The sequence below is a fragment of the Grampus griseus genome (assembly GCF_964374135.1).
Source record: "Grampus griseus genome assembly, chromosome: 20".
NCBI classification, from domain to species: Eukaryota; Metazoa; Chordata; class Mammalia; order Artiodactyla; family Delphinidae; genus Grampus; species Grampus griseus.
The window spans coordinates 55,670,094-55,690,646 of record NC_139014.1 but is presented as its reverse complement, the minus strand read 5'-3'; the positions used below and the strand labels follow the sequence as shown (position 1 = coordinate 55,690,646).

General features: G+C 42.4%; 1 protein-coding gene and 1 pseudogene across 2 annotated transcripts in view; one reads left to right on the top strand and one right to left on the bottom strand.

The window, feature by feature from the left end:
* MYO1D (myosin ID) overlaps nt 1-20,553 on the top strand; it is a 348,470-nt gene that overhangs the window by 216,342 nt on the left and 111,575 nt on the right. The window lies entirely within an intron of this gene.
* On the bottom strand, nt 1,762-18,914 carry LOC309837886 (small ribosomal subunit protein eS24-like; annotated as a pseudogene). Its single transcript has 2 exons — nt 18,890-18,914; nt 1,762-2,160 (listed from the first exon to the last, which is right to left on the bottom strand). The product of its transcript is annotated as a small ribosomal subunit protein eS24-like (transcript).

Sequence of the window (20,553 nt, the reverse complement as noted above, 5' to 3'; positions counted from 1 at the left end):
TAGAGTACTTACCCCAAAATTCACCCATTGTAAGCTACAGTTCAGTTACTTTTAGTAAGCTTATGCAGTTGTACAAACAGGACATAATTCCAGTTTTGGAACATTTCCGTCACTCCAGAAAGTTCTCTCATGCTCATTTGCAGTAAATCCCCACTCCCAACGTCAGCCCTAGATAATCACTGATCTTTCTGTCTCTATACTTTTACCTTTTCTAGAAATTTCATGCACACAGAATTAAACAGTAGATATTGTTTTGTGTCTGGCTTCCTTTACTCAGCATAATGTTTTTGAGGTTCATCCGTGTTCCATATATCATTGGTTCTTTCGTTTCACTGCTGAGTAGTATTCCATTGCGTGCATCTGCTATATTTCATTAGTCACCAGCTGATGGACATTGGGCTGCTACGTATGTTCTCATACAAGACTTTACATGGCCGCGTGTTTGCATTTCTCATGGGTGGCTATGCATGAATGGAATTATTCCATATGGCATTTGTTTAACTTTGTAAGAAACTAGCAAACTGTTTTCCAAAGTGGAGGCTCCATTTTACATTCCCTTCAGTATGAGACTTCTGGTTTCTCCACATCCTCACTAACACTTGGTATGTATGATGTTGAGTTGTTTTTTGGTTTTTTTTAAGGGACAATACTTTTATTTATTTATTTATTTATTTATTTATTTATTTATTTTGCGGTACGCAGGCCTCTCACTGTTATGGCCTCTCCCGTTGGGGAGCACAGGCTCCGGACGCACAGCCTCAGCGGCCATGGCTCACGGGCCCAGCCGCCCCGCGGCATGTGGGATCTTCCCGGACCGGGGCACGAACCTGTGTCCCCTGCATCGGCAGGCGGACTCTCAACCACTGTGCCACCAGGGAAACCCTATTTATTTATGTATTTTTTAAACATCTTTATTGGAGTATAATTGCTTTACAATGGTGTGTTAGTTTCTGCTCTATAACAAAGTGAATCAGTTATACATATACATCTATCCCCACATCTCTTCCCTCTTGCATCTCCCTCCCTCTCACCCTCCCTATCCCACCCCTCTAGGTGGTCACAAAGCACCAGAGCTGATCCCCCTGTGCTATGCGGCTGCTTCCCACTAGCTATCTATTTTACGTTTGGTAGTGTATATATGTCCATGCCACTTTGTCACAGCTTACCCTTCCCCCTCCCCGTATCCTCAAGTCTGACATTGAGTTTTTCAAGAGTCCAGCACTGACCTCGTCTGGATTTGTCTGATTGTTTCCTCATGGTTCATGTAACTTACTCTCCTAGTCCCTGTATTTCCTATAAACTGGAAGTTAAATCAGGAGGTGTTAATTTTGTTTCGATAGTACACTTCTACATACTTCAGATTATACCTTGCATCTCAACGAAGAAGGCACACATACAGCAAACTCTGCCTTGTGGATCACCTTTGGAAAATGTTTCATTGTAGCCAAGCTGTTATTATGTTGCCCTCACTGTAGCCTAAATTTCTAACTGCTTGTGGAACAGATCCCATGTTTTCCTGTGAACAATTAGAATTTAGCATAAAAAACTAAGATAAATATTGCCATCAGGTATTTACCTATTAATAAGTTGCCCATCAGTAACAATACCTGTTATTTTCAGTTTCTTTTCCCAGTCTCTTTTTATAACAAAATTCTTCCACTGCTTTGCTGTTTGATAGTTCTTTTTTTTAAAGTTTTCACAGTTTATGAATCCTCTTTTAAAATCTGCACAGTTACATCAGATAAAGTCACTGCATAATCTTTACTCCTTTCTGTCAGCACCATCAGTGACCTTTACAGTTCCCCTGACTTTGTTCATTCTGTTCTTGTGTTCCTTTCACTGTTTTCTTGAAGTCTTTTTCTTCTCATACAGGCCGTGTCTTGCAAGTCTGTGTATGGCTTTATTTTTCTTTGCATCGTCCGAGGAATCGTAAATCACACCAAAGCCATTTATCTTGCCACCACCGAAATGGTTCCGAATCCAAACACAAAGATGACACCTAGTGTAGTCTTGTACATTTTGTCTGGTCTTTCCCAAATTTCTTAGATACTGTTGCCTTTCCAGGATGAAGGACATCCGTGACCATTTGTTTCCATAGTTGGTTGGTCATGAACTTCCTGGTCTAGATAGTTACTGTGTCATTCCTAATGGTGGTCGATCCTCAGGCAGCCAGGGAGGAAAACCTGGATACTTCTTATGTGTTTCTACAATTATTCTCTCTCTTCCCCAAACCTCTGGCAACCACTAATCATTTTACTGTCTCTATAGTGGTGCCTTTTCTAGAATATCATATAGTTGGAATCATACAGTATGTAGCGTTTTCATTCTGGCTTCTTTCAGTTAGCAGTAAATACTTAAGGCTTTTATATGCCTTTTTGTGACCTGATAGCTTATTCTTTTTATTGCTGAATAATAGTCCATTGTATGGATGTGCCGTAGTTTGTGTATCCATTTGCCTATTGAAACATCTTGGTTGCTTCCAGTTTTGGGCAATTGTGAATACAGCTGCTAGAAACATTCACAGGCAGGTTTTCGTATGGACGTGAGTTTTCAAATCATTTGGGTAAATACCTTCAAGTGCAGTTTTAGCTCCTGTGATAAGGCCAAATTTGGCTTTATAAGAACTGCCAAACTGTCTTCCAAAGTGACTATCATTTCTGCAGTCCCGCCAGCAACGATCGAGAGTTCTGTTGCTTCTTATCCTCACCAGCGTCTGCTATTACCAGTTTTTTTTTTGTTTGTTTTTTGTTTTTGTGCAGTACGCGGGCCTCTCACTGTTATGGCCTCTCCCGTTGCGGAGCACAGGCTCCGGACACACAGGCTCAGTGGCCATGGCTCACGGGCCCAGCTGCTCCACGGCACGTGGGATCCTCCCGGACTGGGGCACGAACCCGCGTCCCCTGCATCGGCAGGTGGACTCTCAACCACTGCGCCACCAGGGAAGCCCTCACGTATTTTTCTGTTACCCTAAATTATATAACCCAGCCCACACTGGGGTCTCAGTCAATCTTTAGTTACAAGAATCATCTCTCCCCTCTCTGTGGTCAGTTGGTTTGTGTTCAGGAGTTAATGACTGATCTTGCCATAAGCCTAAGCAAAATATAATTAAAAGATAAATTTGAGACCTTGTTTTTCCCTTCCATTAGCAAAAATTCTGCAATCAATTTATCATTTAGCCATGGTTCCAGTCACTCTTCACAGGAGAGATAAAAATGGGAAACCGTGAAAGGTTTTTGAGAATACCCTCACAAATGGCATGGTCAACTAACTGTACACAGCAACCTGAGGACGAAACACTCAAGTTACAGGTGACCCCTTTATTAACTACAGCGTGACTTTCTAGGGACAAATGCTGCATAGTTAGTTAGGTTAGGAATCGGTGTTATTGTCAAATTAGTGTCATCCCCCTTGAGTCACTCTCGACACTATATCTGTAAATGGTAATATCGAAATAAAGCATTAATTCCAAAACAGTTTTCAAGAAAGTTTAAAATTTATACAGGGTCGGGGGCAGTGGGATCAGAATCCAAATGTTTCGCAAAGCAGGGAGACTCGTGGTAGCTGTAGCTTGACGCAGAGAACAAAGGCAAGAAGTAGCCCATACAATTAGCCACGTTGTGTGCAAAACTCTGGTCACAGCCTCTTTAACTCCGTGTGTCATCCTAGAGATCACTATAAATCAGTGGGGAAAATTGCACCCCATGGCTGTGGCACATTGCTCGAATCAATGCAGTGGTGCCCCTGCCTTTCGAGTTCCTGTGGGCATGGCCTCTCCCCAGCCGGCGCTCAGGGAGCTGATTGCCAAGACTGAGTTTAATTTGCGTAAACATGAAATCTGTTCACCGGTTTCGAGGGAGACCGCATAAACTGAAACATTTAACCTGACCTCAGCTGGAGCTCCTCTCACCCTTTTGTTGGGGGAACTGTGTTGGTTTTGCCCACAGTTGATGGGTTGGTTTGAAAAATACTTGAATCTGCCCTTGAATGCTATTTGATATAGTCCCTTTTTATCAGTATGGGCTTGATGGCTAAGGAAGCAGCCAGTTAATTTACACAAATACCTCCTTTAGTTCTATGGAGAATACGAAGCAAGCGGGCGGGCGGGAGAAGAGAGACGATTATCTGAAAGGGTGCGACTGTTTTGCAGAGGTAAATGGATTGTAATTCTGCCAGGCATCATGCTTTATTACTCTATCTGACAGTGACTGGCTAGAAAGACACTGTTTCATTTGGAAGATAGATTGTCCTTGTAATATGTTACAGGGCTGAATCCTGCTAAAAATCCATCCGCCTGCTGGCTTTGCTCCCCATCACCATTGCTAAAGCACCCTGCCCTCGTGGCATTGTCCCAGGAGAAGGTGTTTCCATGGTAATCTCAATGGAGGCAGTCAGCTGACGTCTGGCACCGCCTGAGCTGACGCGCGCCAGCCTTCTCCTCTCTCACTGCTCCCTCGAGCCTTTAAACTATATTTATTAGTCCTCTTTAATGGAAAGTATATAACCCCTTAATGTCAGACACTGAGTGCACTCGGGTTAATTTATTTATTTGGGTAGCAAGCTTACTACCTTCCTAATTAATTCTCGGCACTTCCTGCAAGCTGTATTATTTTGAATATCTTGTGCAAACGTTTATATTTTTGCCTGTTACAACAAAGAGCATTGCTTAGCAAAATTGGGTATTTGGAAACCTCCGTTCTTAGAAAAAAAGCAATGTCTATATTAAAGAAGAATTTTAAAAGATAAAGATGTTAGGGAATCTTTTCTTGCTCTGATGCTGTGCCAGTGAAATGGTCCACTGTCCTTGTAATTTCTTTTAGCACTCCATTATTTTATGATTGGATTTGAGTGAGCCACATGGTTTTAAAATACTTCTAAGAAATGTGACATCTAGCCGTGTTATCTCATTTTTTTTTTAAATAAGAGAAAAAAGTCAGAATTTCAGAGCTAACCTGAAATTGATTGTTTTCCTGACATGTGTTTGGAAGTAAATGCCTTTTGTTGTACCGGTTAGAGACCGCCACTTAATGCTAAGCCATACTAAATGAGCAAACTGACTTACAGTGTCAGAAGTCAGTGCTTTGGGACAGGAGGTAGCGTCCATTTTGATTAGTACTGTGCGTGGAAATTCAATTGCAAATGTAAAAGATGTATCAAAGCGGGGTTTGAAAGCAACAATCATTAGAACCAATGTATGACTCCTTTGAAAAGCTATCTCTTTAAAGAAACACAAAGCCTTTTTAAAAATAAAGCATAAGAAAATTAGTATGACACCACCTCATTTATCCAGAGGTCAGATTGCTAGAAACAGGATCCTTTTAAAACAAAGCCCTGACTGGAGGCGTGCACATAAAAGATCTCTGCATTTGCAGAAACAGACGTCACTAACCTTGCAGTAATAGGTTTCCTTTTACACAACTGTCTTATGAGAGCTCTCTTTTCCGCAGTCAGCCTTTTTGAACACCTACTACGTGCTGTGCATTTGCCAGGCACTAGCAGTAGAATAGTCTGTCACTCAGTCTGCCCACAGGCCCGCGGGAGAGGCAGAGAAGCAAACCAGCCCGCCCGACACAGGCCTGTGGCAGCTGTATAGGTACAGATGACTGTACCTTCCTCTCCAGGGGAAACTGTCGCTCAGCAAGGTAAAGGAATGGCCCAAGGTCACAAAGCTCACAGGCAGTGTAACCTGGCTTCCGTTAGACCCTGGAGCCCTCAGAATCGCAACCCTGATGGTAACCTCCTATCACCGCCTCCCATTTTATGATGAATAACGCATACAACTCAGATCCTATTTTAAGAAGAGGAAAGAAATAGAACTAACATTAGTCGCATGCCCAGTGTCAGGCATTTATTAGGAGATTTTTTTCTCTTATAAATTAATTAATTAATTTATTAATTTTTGGCTGTGTTGGGTCTTTGTTGCTGCGCACAGGCAGCTACTCTTTGTTACGGTGCGCGGGCTTCTCATTGCGGTGGCTTCTCTTGTTGCGGAGCACAGGCTCTAGGCGCACGGGCTTCAGTAGTTGTGGCTCTCGGGCTCTAGAGCGCAGGCTCAGTAGATGTGGCGCACGGGCTTAGTTGCTTTGCGGCATATGGGATGTGGGATCTTCCTGGACCAGGGCTCGAACCCGTGTCCCCTGCATTGGCAGGCGGATTCTTAACCACTGCGCCACCTATTAGGAGATTTGAATATACTGTGTCTCCATCTTTATAAGAATTCTGTGCAGGAAGTTAAGTATCATTTATCAATGAATCACTTGAGTTTCCAAGTACAGGACTGATGAAAATGGAGTTTACCTCCTGCCCCAAAGCCCTGACTTTCGACATTATAACTGGATTTGCTTAGTACCGTTTACCATAAGCAGTCGTCTCTAACCGTTACAATTCCCAGAGGTATTGGTCACTAGTGTAGGATTTCAGTACAGATTTTCAGACACCAGAGCCCAAAAGCCCTAGTGAGCCATAATGCCAAGCATCTTCTGGCTTAGTTGAGTGTGATGCTCTCTCTTTTTTTCTCTCCCCCCATTCTCCTTGTTTATTTAGGTCTTTCTTACAATATTAATTGCTTCCTAAAATATTTCATCGTAACCTTTTGAGGATAAGTGACTTGTAGGCCTTGGGGATCCCGCAGGAAATGACATAATCAAGACAAGAGCTTGTGTACCAGCCCTGTTCTACCTGTCAAGGACTCTTAAGGTGTGGTGCATTAGGGTACAAAAAGAAAAAGGAAAAGCAAAACTTTCGCTTCATTTCCTTTGGAGAAAAAAAAACAGCACTTGGAATCGAGCTGCCACATTGTACTTCCATTTGCACAGCTGTTTCTCTCTTAATTGCAATCCTGTCTTTTCCGAGAATAAACATGTAGGAAAAGGTACCATAGTCTCAGGCCAGAAAAAAATATGGTGCTTTCACTGCTAACCTGATACTTAGGAGATTTGAATTTGATTTCATTTAGTTTCCGCTTTTCAAGCCCAAATCAAAAATGTTTGTAGCTTCTAACTCGGGGGTTCTCAACCTTGGCCGCACATTGGAATAGCTTGGGGAGTTTTTTAAAAATTCTGATACTCAGGCCACATCCCAGACCAATGAAATTGAGTGTGGGTAGGCACCAGCATGTTTTAAAGCTCCCTAGTGTGCAACCAGGGAGGCAGTCCACTGATCTAACTATTCTGTTAACCAAATTTATTCACTTTTGTCGTTCTAGCTATTTCTTGGAATCATCTGTTGAAAGTTGGACTTGCCCCCAGATTCAGTTCTGCCATTAGATTTTTCTCACCTCTGTGTGTGTGTGTGTGTGTGTGTGTGTGTGTTTGCGTGTGCGTGCAAGCACATGGGCACATGCACACATCCGTGGGAGTGTGACAGGGAGAGAGTGTGTGTGTTTTCTGGAAAGCCTTGGGAACCTGTGATCTGTATCAAAAATTAAATCTTCTTGAAGGTACTGACTATGGTTTCATGTTTGCAGACGGTCTCATCGGCAGATCTTCCTTCAACAAGAGTAGTAGAGATAATCACTTTATGTTTGCTGACTTTCATCCCTTGTGATGGACGTCACCATACACTGTCTCACTTGATCCTCCCCACATCACTGGGAGGCAGTCCTGCACTGGTCCTGAACTCTTAGGTATTAAATAAATGAGCTTAGTTCTTTGTTACTGGTTGAGGTTCAGAGCAAACGTTCTTTACACTGAATTATTATAGCAGAGTTCTAATGCACTACAGGGAGAATCTGATTTTCTGACATAACAGACCGAAAAAAAGACTTTATTTTATTGGAACTATATCTAAATAAAGGCGTCTTTACAACGTGTCGGGGATGGAGATGCATCAGGCAGGGTAGGTGGAGTGGACAAGTTCAGGATCCCTTCTCCTGACGTTGCTAGCTTACTTCTTTGGCTTCTGTGCACGGAACAGTCACTTTGCTCCATAGGAAGGCTCCTCCCGTGTCTGCCCTTACTCCCCTTCTCCTCCATCCCTTACCATTTCACGAAGCCTGTTGAATTGTAAAAATATCTCATGTTGCATTTAAAGACTATTACGCTGTAAATGGTAAAGGACAAAAGGAGAGTCACATCCTGGTGGGCCATGTCTGGCAAACACAGGCCTTAGGATATGTGGAAGCATGTGGGTAGTCGTTGCATTTATGCCCCATTTTAACAATAGCACCCACCCCAGTGGAGTGTTGAGGCCTGAAATGAGATGCATGTAAACAAGTCTGCAGTAATGCATGTGAAGTCCTTAGCATAGGCCTTGTCACATAGTAAAATGCTCAGTAATTATCAGCTCTTAAACCCCTTGCAGACCGGCAGTCCCAGTGCCTGTGGACAGCAGAGGGGTGGGATAAAGTCAGCCCTCAGCATCCTCACTGTTTATTCTGTCCTCTTGCTTGTCCTTCTGCCTGGAGTGTTCTCCTCCCAGATAACTGCCTGGCTCCCTCACTTCATTCAGCTCTCTGCCCAGAATAACCTCCAACGGGTTGTCTAGAAGCATCCATCCTATCCCTCTCTACACCTTTGTACTGCTGCTATATTCCTCCTCATAGACCCTGTCACCACTGTCACCTTATACAGTTGTTTACGCTCTGGCTCCCCCTACTCCCTATTAAAATACAGACTCCATGAGAGAAGGGCTGTGGCCATATAGTAGGTGCTTAATAAATGGGTATTGATGAATGCACTGGAGGGGTCAGGACTGGTGACAGGGAAAGCAGTTCAGAGGCTGCTGCTATAATCCTGTTAAGAAATTACAAGGGCCTGGGCTTCCCTGGTGGCACAGTGGTTGAGAATCTGCCTGCCAATGCAGGGGACACGGGTTCGAGCCCCGGTCCGGGAATATCCCACATGCCGCAGAGCAACTCAGCCCGTGCGCCACAACTACTGAGCCTGTGCTCTGAAGCCTGCGAGCCACAACTACTGAGCCCTCAAGCCACAACTACTGAAGCCTGCGCGATTGGAGCCCATGCTCCGCAGCAGGAGAGGCCACCGCGATGAGAGGCCCGCGCACTGCAACGAAGAGTCGCCCCCACTCGCCGCAGCTAGAGAAAGCGCACGCACAGCAGTGAAGACCCAACGCAGCCAAAAATAATAAATAAAAATATAATAAATAAACTTTAAAATATATATTTAAAAAAAAAGGAAATTACAAGGGCCTAAACTCAAGCAAGGATATTTAAAGGGGTCAGGGGATCTGGATTCAAGAGCTATTTAAGTGGTAGAAGGCCTTGGGCATCGAGAGGAAAGCATCTAGACTCATAGGTTTCTTTCTTGAACAACTTGGGTAGGCGGTGATGGTTACTCACCAAGATGGGAAATGTGGGGGGGGGGGGAAGCAGAGATGTGGTAGGAGAGGGTGGAAATAAATTCAGTCCTAAATGGATTTCATTTGAGGAGTCTGAGGAAAAATGGAGAGGCCCGCTAGACGATTAACTGTCTAGAGAACAATCCAGAATAGAGACAGATTTGGAAGCCACGAGTGGGTGGTAACTTAAACCGTGAGTGTGGATAAGAGCATCCAGAGAGGGTGAGGAGAGAAAGGGGAAATTACCAGGAGAATAGGGCTTTTAAGGCTACGATGAAGGGTAGGGCTTTGATAAAGAGGAACACGTGGGAACCATCGGAGTTTCCTGAGCAGAGTGCCCTTCGACCTCATCTATACCTTTCACTTTTTGTCCTCCACACATGCAATAAATTGTGATCATCTGCTGCCTGCTGCGGCACTGCAGCCCTGTGCTAGGTGCTAGAAAGAAAGAGGGAAGAGACTGCCTCTGCTTATTGTTTAGTGGGTGAGGCAAACAGATACAGACATCACCGCAGGACAACTCCTCACGCGCTACAACAGAGCAGCATGAATTGCTGAGAGAGTATGGAGGAAGGGTGGACATGGTTTCTCAGACAAGGAAGAGTTTCAGGGAGTCATAAGTATATACAAACACTTGTGCACTTTTCTGTACAGAGTACCTGGGGCTTTTTTGAGATTCTTAAAGGGATTTGTGAATGACTGCTTTTGGCAACGCAGAGCGACAGATTTTAAGAGGCCTGCAGAGGTTGGTCGTTTAGGAAGCCAATCCTGACAACGTTACCAAGTTTGGACGAACTGGGAAGTGGCTGGTGAAATAACTACCATCCAGTAAATACGCTTTGGGGCTTGGGACACGGTGCCACTGGTGGTGCTGAATTGAAACAGGGCCCCAAGAAACCCAGTGGTTAAGGCAGGGTAATGAGTTTCATCTTGGTTAAGTCAAATATGTGGTCCCCATGGGCCCTCCATGGGACCCCTGTCTGAGTTTTCCCCAGACGGGCCAAATACCCATCTGGCACTGCAAGAAGTGTCTAAGCTGACGTTCACATTTGAGAATTACCAGTATCTTAAGGAGAGGGAAGCTTGCAGCCCCCTCTCCCGCTAGGCCCGCATTGTCCACTCCTGCAATATATGCCTCTTGGCTGCCCAGCTGCACCATGTGCTCACTAAAGAGAAAGCCACACTTTCTAATGCATCCGCGTGCGTGATCTAGAACAGAGAGTTGGAACTTCCGGTTCTGGACAAGATAGAATAGATGTGTTTCTCCCTATCCTCCTCGCTAAATACAGCTAAAAACCCTGGACATCATCATATAAAACAAACGTTAAGAAGACTCTGAAAGGTGGAGAGAAAGTGAACGAGCTCTGGACTTTAAGACTTGAAAAGCAACATGGCAGTGAGCTCCTTGGGATTTCTTTTTGTCTCTGTACATCCCAGACTGCATTGCTGGAGAAGCCCCCTATCCAGATGGACACAGACAAGAAAAGCTTGCTCTCTCTTGCCAAAGGACCAGGAAGTGGGCAGCCTATTTGACAACAAACATTCTCTGGAAAAACACCTAGGAGGTTTGCAGGCCCCCCTAACTTCCATCAGCAAAGGCCTCATGGAAAGCCTGGACCCCTACCCTTGCCTGAAGTGAAGAGGTACCCTTCCCCGTCCCCACTGGGGTGGCATCAAAGAGGCCCAAAGGGAGCCTGGACTTGCACCCCCCCACCCAGGGAAAGGGTGGTGCCCCTTCCCCTCTCCATAGGGTCAGGGGAGGTCAGGGGAGGGGCTAGCTTTCCACCCGCTCCTGGTGGCTCTAAGGTGCCTCTCATACTCCCCAGCAGGGTGGTATTGGGGAGCCCACGTGGGGCCTGGACTCCCACCCTGCAGTAAAGCATCGGTGCCTCCTTCCCCTACTGGTCCCTTTTTAGCAGAAGCCTGACAGAGTAAAAGATTTACATTAAATCCAGGGTCTCATAACATAATACCCAGAATGGCCAGGATGTGATCAAAAGTCACTCTTCATCCCTAAAATAGAGCAAAACTAGTCTACATGGATTCAACTTGCTGACAAACATAAGGAAAGGAAACCTAAAATTTTGAGGGAATAATCTCTGCATTGAGAGGATCATTAATTTGTAAGGTTAAAAAAAAATTCAATGAAAAGACCAATAAGGAAAGTAACTTAAGTTGGTATTTTAAGAGAGAAAAGAAAATAAATTCAAAATCATAGAAAACTTGATTAGTAAAACAATTAGCTCTGTAAAATGATAATTCGACTGTCTAAGATGAAGTTATGTAATGGTTTCACCTAAATCAATGGTCACGTGTGATTAGAATCACTTGGGGAGGTTCTAAAAACTATAGATGCCCAGCCCCATCCAAGACCAACTAAATCAGAGTGGCCCCACTGATTCTACCATGCAGCCGGGGTTGAGAACGTTGGCCTAAATGAACCATAGGGGATAAAGAGACTATAAGTGGAGAAATTTTACAACTTTTGCATAGTCAGAATAGACGTGATGGAGTTTGTGTACTGAATGTTGCATGCTCTTTCTAAAGAAGGGCCCTCTTGGGCCATTTATCTTGCTTCATACACCCTTGTGATGAATCCGATGATCTGGTCCCCAGCCCACGGCGATAAATCTGCAGCAGTAATTAAAAGGGAGTCCGTCCCTCGCAGGCAGGCATACTGATGGTTGCAATGTATGAAAACTGAAAGTACAGGAGGGCTCTGAGGAGATTTAGTTTAGTTCTACTAGATGGCTTGGTATTAAAAACTTGTTGGAGTGATTTCTTGAGCTGTCTCCTCAGAGCAGTCTTTTTGGAATTAAAGTTCAATTTTTCAAGAAACTACTGAATACCGAGCTGCAAGACAAACCCTGGAACTCAAACTGCCAATAATCTAGGAGAGAGACCTCCAGTAGGCCTGTCTGAGATTTTTAGCGAAAAGAAAACAATTAGCCATGTGGCTGATACCCACGAACTGGCAGGTTCTAACCCCCTTTCTAGTAAGGAATTTGACACACTTAATCTAAATATGAAAAAGTCAAACTTGCGCGCCACAAATGAGGTACTTGCACCAAAAGGGAAAAATGACTCAAACGTTTAAATTAAGAAAGGAGGCTATGGCAGGCCCAGATTCCTAAATTCCTAAATTCTCTAAAGGAATTTGTATCGTAAAGTACAAAGTTCATTTGTGATGCGAACGTTATCTAGGTTGTAAATTTTCTTCTTGATGGTGCCCTTAATCCCTGTCAGGATGAGGAATATTTGGAAGAAATTGGAGTTGAATATGGAGATGTCAGTTATTCAGTGCAGTTAGATGGGTTGATACTGGAAGTTTATTGAAGAGTTTTTCTGAGTTGCTTTCATGAAGCTGTTAAAATCAAGGGTTGAAAGGCCTTATCGATAAATAGTAGAAACTTAGCCCTTTTGTCAGTTGATTACAGTGATTTTCATTGACCTGAATAATATTGATCAGTAGTACCAGGCTTATAACTAAGTGCTTGTGCCTAAAGTTGATTAAACTGGCTTTCAGACAATTTTTTTGTTACTGCTCATGGCATGTATTTTGTAGAAAAGGGTCTGTTTCACCATTAGAATGTCATGTGCTTTACACACACAGGCATGATTTTTGGAACATGTGGTCCGGGGGGTATGGTCATAGGAACGCCAGTAGCCCTGAATATGCATCTGTTTTAAAGCACATTTACTAATTACTGTTCACCATGACAACTCTGAATCCTTAAGAAAGTAAAAGAATAATTTTATAATGTTTAATGAAGCTGGAAAATATTTCTGAAAAAGAGTGTGTTCTTACATGTTCTTCCAACATGGTAAAATTTTTTTAAATGTTTTCTTGAAAGTGATTTTTGTTTGTAAAGGCATAAACTCTTAGTTATCCTGAACTATGCATTCTTTCCATGACACATTTACAAAATTAGGATTTCTCTATTTTCTGGTCACTATTGCTGCATAACAGTTTACCCCAAACTTACAGCCACCTCCTTTTTATTATGGTCATAGGTTCTTTTTTTGTTGTTTTTTTTTTTTGCGGTACGCGGGCCTCTCACTGTTGCGGCCTCTCCCGTTGCAGAGCACAGGCTCCGGACGCGCAGGACCAGCGGCCATGGCTCACGGGCCCAGCCGCTCCGCGGCATGTGGGATCTTCCCGGACCGGGGCACGAACCCGCGTCCCCTGCGTCGGCAGGCGGACTCTCAACCACTGCGCCACCAGGGAAGCCCAGTCATAGGTTCTTTTGGGTCAGGAATTCAGAAAGGGCAAAGCAGATGGCTTGTCTCTGCTCTGCAATACCTGGGGCCTCAGCTGAGGAGACTGGAAGGTTGGGGGGTGACTCAAGGGCTGAGAGCTGGAATCATTTGAAGGCTCATTCACTCAGATGACTGACACCTACCTGGGCTGGGAGGACTTGAAGACCGGGGCTACTGACTGGAGAGCCTTTTGAGCCCTTTCGGAGATTCTTGGCTTCCTTATGGCATGGTGGCCGCAGGGTAATCAGGCTTCTTACGGGGGGCCTAGGGCTCAGAGCATGAGCGTCCCAGAGAACGAGGCAGAAGCTGCACCCCCTTTCTATGACCTAACCTCGGAAGTCACACAGCATCACCTCTTTGCATTTTATTGGTTAGAAGCAAGTACTATGATCAGCCCAGATTCAAGGGGAGGGAACAGAGACCCCCATCTCTCAATGAGAGGAATGTCAAAGGATTTATGAACAAATTTTAAACCCTCCACAGTCTACCCCTTCATCAAAAATTATTTTCATTACTCTGACATTCAAAATATACTCACCCCCACCCAAGATGCCCCAAAGTCTCATCCCCTGATGTCATCAGGTTCAGGGTTGTGGTCCAGGATCTCATCATGTAAGTCAGTTTAGATGCAGTTCCTCAACTAGAGTTCCTTCAATCTGAAGACCTGTGAAACTCAGGTCCTTAAAAGGACAAGTTATCTGCCCCACATACCCAACATACAATGGTGACACAGGGATGGGATACCCCACTAGACACTCCCCATTCCAAGAGATGGGAAATGGGAGGCACCTAATAGTCAAGGGCCATCTGTGTTTGAAACTAAGCAGCCTTCTTGGTCTGCTTCCTGCCCATCAAAGGTTGGGGGTCCAAAAGCCTCTGCACATTTTGCAATGTCTCTGTCCCTTTCAGTCCAACCTGATACAATTCCTTTGAAATCTTGGTGGACTTAACTGTGCATCAGTTTATAATCCACTAACACCACACCCACAAACCTCTGCAAGATAAGCTGTCCTGTACCTGGGGCTCCTTATGAGCTACTATGGGACAAGGTCCCTAAGACTCTTAAGAGCCCCATTGTTTAATAGAGAAAGGCACGCCCTGGAGATCTTTAATCTGCCTGGAAGTTTCTATGCAACACTGCCTTAGATCTTTCTGAGGTTTTGACAGAGGATTTTACAGTCCCGCTCTGGACTTGATCATTGCCCTGAAACCGTTTCCCAATTTGAGAATCATTTGCCATCTGGAGAAGCTGGGAATAAGAAACAGTTTTATTTTCAAACCCAGCAAGTGCCGGCTGCTTTATATTTCCTCTAAATTTTGCCTGAAAGCTGAACCGTTCTGTATTAAGATCATCTCTCTCCTCTCACATGTTTTCATAGACAGCAAGAAGCAGCCAGATGGCATTTCCAGTGTCCTGTCTAGAAATCCTTACCTAGATCATTGAATTTGTTAGGGACGTTTTCTGTTTTCTACCTTCCCATAGTCAACAGTGTTGTCAAATTTCCTGCCACTTTGTATCAAGGGTCCCCTTTCCTCAAGCTTGAAATAATATTTTCCTTGCTTCCCTTCAGGCCCTTGTGACTACCTCCTTAAAGCCCATCGTGATTCCACCAGCAGGCTCCTCAAGGCTCTTCCAGCTGCCACCCACTTCCCAAAGCCAGTGTCAACTGTTTTAGTATTGTGTTCCAGTAGCACCTCGCTGCTTCCAAATTTTGATTCCAGTCAACTATCGCTGTGTACCCAACCACCCCAGACTTAGTGGAGTAAAATAAATGACCATTTTATTATTTTTTTTAATTTTTATTTTGTTTTGGAGTAGAGTTGATTCAATGATGTGTTAGTTACAGGTGTACAGCAAAGTGATTCAGTTATACCCATACAAGTATCCTTTCTTTTTCAGATTCTTTTCCCATTTAGGTTATTGCAGAATACTGAGCCCAGTTCCCTGTGCTGTACAGTAGGTCCTTGTTGGTTATCTATTTTGAATATAGTCGTGTACCACCATTTTATTAGGATCATGGATTCCACGGGTCAGGAATTTGGAAAGGGCACAATGGGGCCAGTTCACCTTTGTTCCACAATACCTAGGGCTGTGGTTGGGAAGACACGAAAGCTGGAAGTTACTCAACAACCGAGGCCTGGGATCATTGGGACCCTCATATGCTCACTCTTTTGGCGCTGGGGCTGGGAGGGCTTGTACCAGGACTGCTGACCGGAGGGTCAACCCTTGAGAGGCTTGAGATCCTCACGGCACAGTGACCTCAGGATAGAGCCACCCCCTACATAGTGGCTCAGGGCACAAGCATTGCTTCCAAATGATGAGGGATAAACTCTTATTTATCCCAAACTCTGCATTATTTCTATGACAGATCTGCTTCGCTAAGATCTCTGATTTATAGCTAGTTGGGCCAAGGAGAGAGAGGAAGAGAAGGAGGAAGAAAGAGGGAAAGGGAGAGGAGAAGGGAGGTCGGGAGAGACAGATGAACAGAGAACAGAGAGACAAAGCAAGAAATAAAATCACCAGGCATCCTACAGAAAGTCGGAACATCTGTCTTCCAAGCTTCTGAATGGAAAACAGAATGAACAGTATGTTCTCCATCGTCGAGCAGCCAAATCAATTTGTTAATTGAGATCAAAAGAGCATAAATATTATAACTCTGCCGTCAAACCAAAGAACTGAAGTAGGGAATAGAAAATCCCAAAGGCCAAGTGTATATATCACAATACAAGCAGATACCTGAAGAAACTAAATGATTTTCCTACAATTTTATGAAAGCTCTTTGTGTTTTAAGCACATCCCTGATTGGGGTGGGGGGCAGCCCCAAGTTAGTGAAGTCCCTTGGAGGTGTTTGCAGAGAGCACTAACCACGGAAGAGAAGAGATCCCCCCACTCAAGAAGACATGGAGTAGCTGCTTCCTGGGAGTAAGTCTGGAACAAGAAGGCCCCAGAGTGAAAACTAGCCAGGAAGCCCTGTAAAAAGGCATGCATTCTCCTCCCTGGTCAGACCTGGATGGCTTTAAAGGAGTTGATCACCATTATAAAAGATTAACTCTTTTCAAAGTCACAAGAGCTCAAGGGCTCGTGGCCTATTCCATTATTAGAGAATTTTGTCATAAAGTATCAGGGCCTCTTCTCGTGATTCTCACATTCTCCAGAAGTCTTCAGTTTTTTTGAAATTGTTGTTTGGGATCCTGGAATTTACTGCTAGCATTTTGAGGCCCCACAGTTTTCAGTGACAAAGCTTGTGCACACACGTACAGATGCAGACAGAGAAATAAAGATAGAATATGAAGCAAAAGAGACAGCAAGCACAATTTGAAAAGATACTTGCACCACAATGTTCACTGCAGCACTATTTACAGTAGCCAAAACACGGAAGCAACTTAAATGTCCATCGACAGATGAATGGATAAAGAAGATGTGGTACATATATACAATGGAATATTACTCAGCCTTAAAAAAGAACGAAATAATGTCATTTGCAGCAACATGGATTGTCACACTGAGTGAAGTAAGTCAGACAGAAAAATATCATATCGCTTATATGTGGAATCTAAAAAAATGGTACAAATGAACTTATCTACAGTACAGAAATAGAGTCACAGATGTAGAACACAAACTTATGGTTACCAGGGGAAAGAGGGGAGGAAATTAGGAGATTGGGATTGACATATGCATACTACTATATATAAAATAGATAACTAATAAGGACCTACTGTATAGCACAGGGAACTCTTCTCAATACTCTGTAATGATGTAAAAGAATTTTTACAAGAGTGAATATATGTTTTAAAAAAAGACAGCAAGCAAAATGACTTGTGGTTACAGTGGACTTTGGGGAAGTATTAACCCTGTCCCTGTTCTTGTCCTACAAAGTTAGGCTGAACCTAATCCAACAACTGTGGGTTTATAGCCTCAACATAATTTTTTTTAATTATTGAAAACTGGAGATTAGAAACCAAGGATTATCTGTCATTAAGAGAAATCAAATGAAGTTAAATTCTGTTGCAATGAATCTTACTATGAGAATAATATATAGGCCACCAAAAAATAGTTTAAATTCCAAACCACCTATTTCAAGCAATTTGAATAAACCTATATTCTATTATTATCATATTTTAAATAGTTCCTTTAAGATTACCATTATAGCATTTGTCTGGTTTGTCACCTTCAAAGATTAACTATTTTCTTTGTAAAATTCTCATAATCCTAATGGTACAATTCATGAAAACAGAGAAAAGATAAAGAGAAAATTCAGTATTTTGTGAGTTTGTTCTTACTATCGTGGACCTCTGGCTTTCTAGGTCCAAGTAATGAGCTAATCTTTTTAGCTCTCAAAAGCTAAGTAAGCCAATTTGACTTACAAATATAGAGCTAAGTCTTAAAAAAGAACATTCAGAGGAAACTCTCTGGCATGTTGGTAATGTTCTGTATCTTGATTTGGGTGTCAAAACTCATCCACCTAAACACTTAAAAGTCTGTGAATTTTACTGTACATAATTTGTACCTCAATTTTTAAAATCCTATTTGACTGATGGGTCAAGATGTATGGAGTATTTTGGTGTGAGTAGGGTCATATGTTTTAATTTCCAGTTAATTCTTTTCTTACCTGCTATTTATAAAAATAGTAAAAGATAGACAGTATCTATTAACATACTTAGTCTCTGTCATTTAAAAATTGTATTAAAAGATCCAGGCCAAAGTCTCCATGCTCAGTCATGATACTTGTTTCTAGTCCAGTAATAACTTTTCTACAGGGGAGGAAGTCTATTCTCTCCTTTATCCACAATGCTTTGCTGCCAAAGATTACCAGTGGTTAGAAAAAAGTTAAAACTAATATTATAGGGTTGATATGATAATAAATACATTTGAGTATTTACCAACTTTCTATGGAGAGAGATACTGTTTTATTTTTATTTATTTATTTTTTATTTTTTATTTTTTTTTTGCGGTACGTAGGCCTCTCACTGCTGTGGCCTCTCCCGTTGTGGAGCACAGGCTCCGGACGCGCAGGCTCAGCGGCCATGGCTCACGGGCCCAGCCGCTCCGCGGCACGTGGGATCTTCCCAGACTGGGGCACGAACCCATGTCCCCTGCATCGGCAGGCGGACTCCCAACCACCAGGGAAGCCCCGAGATACTGTTTTATATACCGTGGAATACTGTAAAATAAAAACAGTACAAGGACACAACTTCATACTTGCCTTGAAAAAGTGAAAGCTGTCAAGCAAGGAGATAATTCTAGTGGGACAAACACACAGATGACGCATAAATGTGACCTATTAATCAGCTGAGCGATATGGATGCATTTCTTATTAATGAACCATCCTTATACTTGTGAACTGTGCCCTCATGGTCATGGCGTATTAGCCTGCTGAATTGAGTTTGTTAATTATTTTGAATATTTGTGTCTGTCCTTGTGAGACTGGTCTCTAGGTGTGTGTGTGTGTGAAAGAGATCTTCATCAAGTTTTGCTACCAGGATTCAATGAAATGAGTCGGGATGGTGTCTGTTTATGTTCTAGAGCATTTTCCGTAGCGTAGGAATTACCTGGGACTTGATGGCCTATACTACCATCATCTGTGCCCAGGAACATTTAGGAGAGTGTTTTCTGCCAACATAAAAAAAAATTCCCCTAGTTATGAATTGATTCTGATTATTTCATCTTTCTTTGAGTCAATTTTTAGTAATTTGTATTTTCCTGTAAAAGCATGCATTTCACAAATACTTAACTTACTAATAGGAAATTACAGATGTTATTCTCATAATTTCCAAAGACATCACACCTTTTCTTAAATCTCTTTCTCATTCCTCATGTTAGAGATCTGTGTTTTTGCCTTGTTTTTTCCTGATTAAACCCTGACAAGGGTTTGGTTCTTTAGTGGTCTTTTCAAAGAACCAGCTCTTGGGTTTATCATCTATATTGTTTTTCTCAGTCATCGATTTCTGATTTTATCTTCACTAATTTTTACCTTGATAGATTTCTTTTGCTCTTTCTCTAGGTTTTTGGTATTTCATTTACTTCCTTTATTTCTTATTTAATAACAAAAGTATTTAAGGCAATGTGTTTTCCTTTGAATGTAGCTTTGGCTGCATCCATGAATTTTGATGTAAAATTCTCTTTCTCATTAACTTCTTCATTGTCTGTAGTTGCAACTATAATCCAGGAGTTGCCTAAAGAGATACTTCTTTTAAAAAATTCTCAGTGATAAGGTTGTGTTGTTAACCTTTATATAATTTCTAGTTTTACTGCACTGTGATCAGGGTCAGTGCATATCCTACTTTTTGTAATTGGGGAGAGGAACGTTACTTTTGGCCCAATACATAATACATATGTGTAAGTGTTTCGGGGACCACAATACATGTGTGTAAAAATTCCATGTAACTGATAATCAAATACGTTGACTATTCAGCCACTCTCCACACTCATTTGCTTTTTGCCTGCTTGAACTGCCAACCACTGGGTCGTCCACTAAAATCACAACTTGGTCCATTTCTTTTGTATAAGAATAATTTTTGCTTTGTATGTTTCAGTACCATGTTATTCAGTGCATGGAGAAGGTGGTTTTCATTTTTTGCTGTATTTTTGTCAATATAAAACGAAAAAGTTTTGTTTTTTGCCTTGGATTTTGCTTTGTCTGTTATTACTATTCCCATCCCTAGTTTCTTTCTGGTACGTCTTTGTCCATCCTTTCATTTTTGTTCTGTGTCTTTTTGTTTTAGACGCATCTTTTATAAACAGAGTATAGTTAAATTTCTTTTTTGACCTAATCTGTGACCCGTTTTCCTCCAATAAAAGAATTGTATCCCATTCACATTTCTTATAGAAACGGACAAATTTTGTTTTCTTAAATTTGATTGTGTTATTTGAACGCTTTCCATTTTTAATACTTCTGTGCTGTTTCCTTCTCTTCTTTTCTAGTTGCTATGTTCAAGTTTTATTTATTCTCTTTTTACTAACAATTAGAAAGTTATAACGTTCTTTTTACTTGTCTGGTT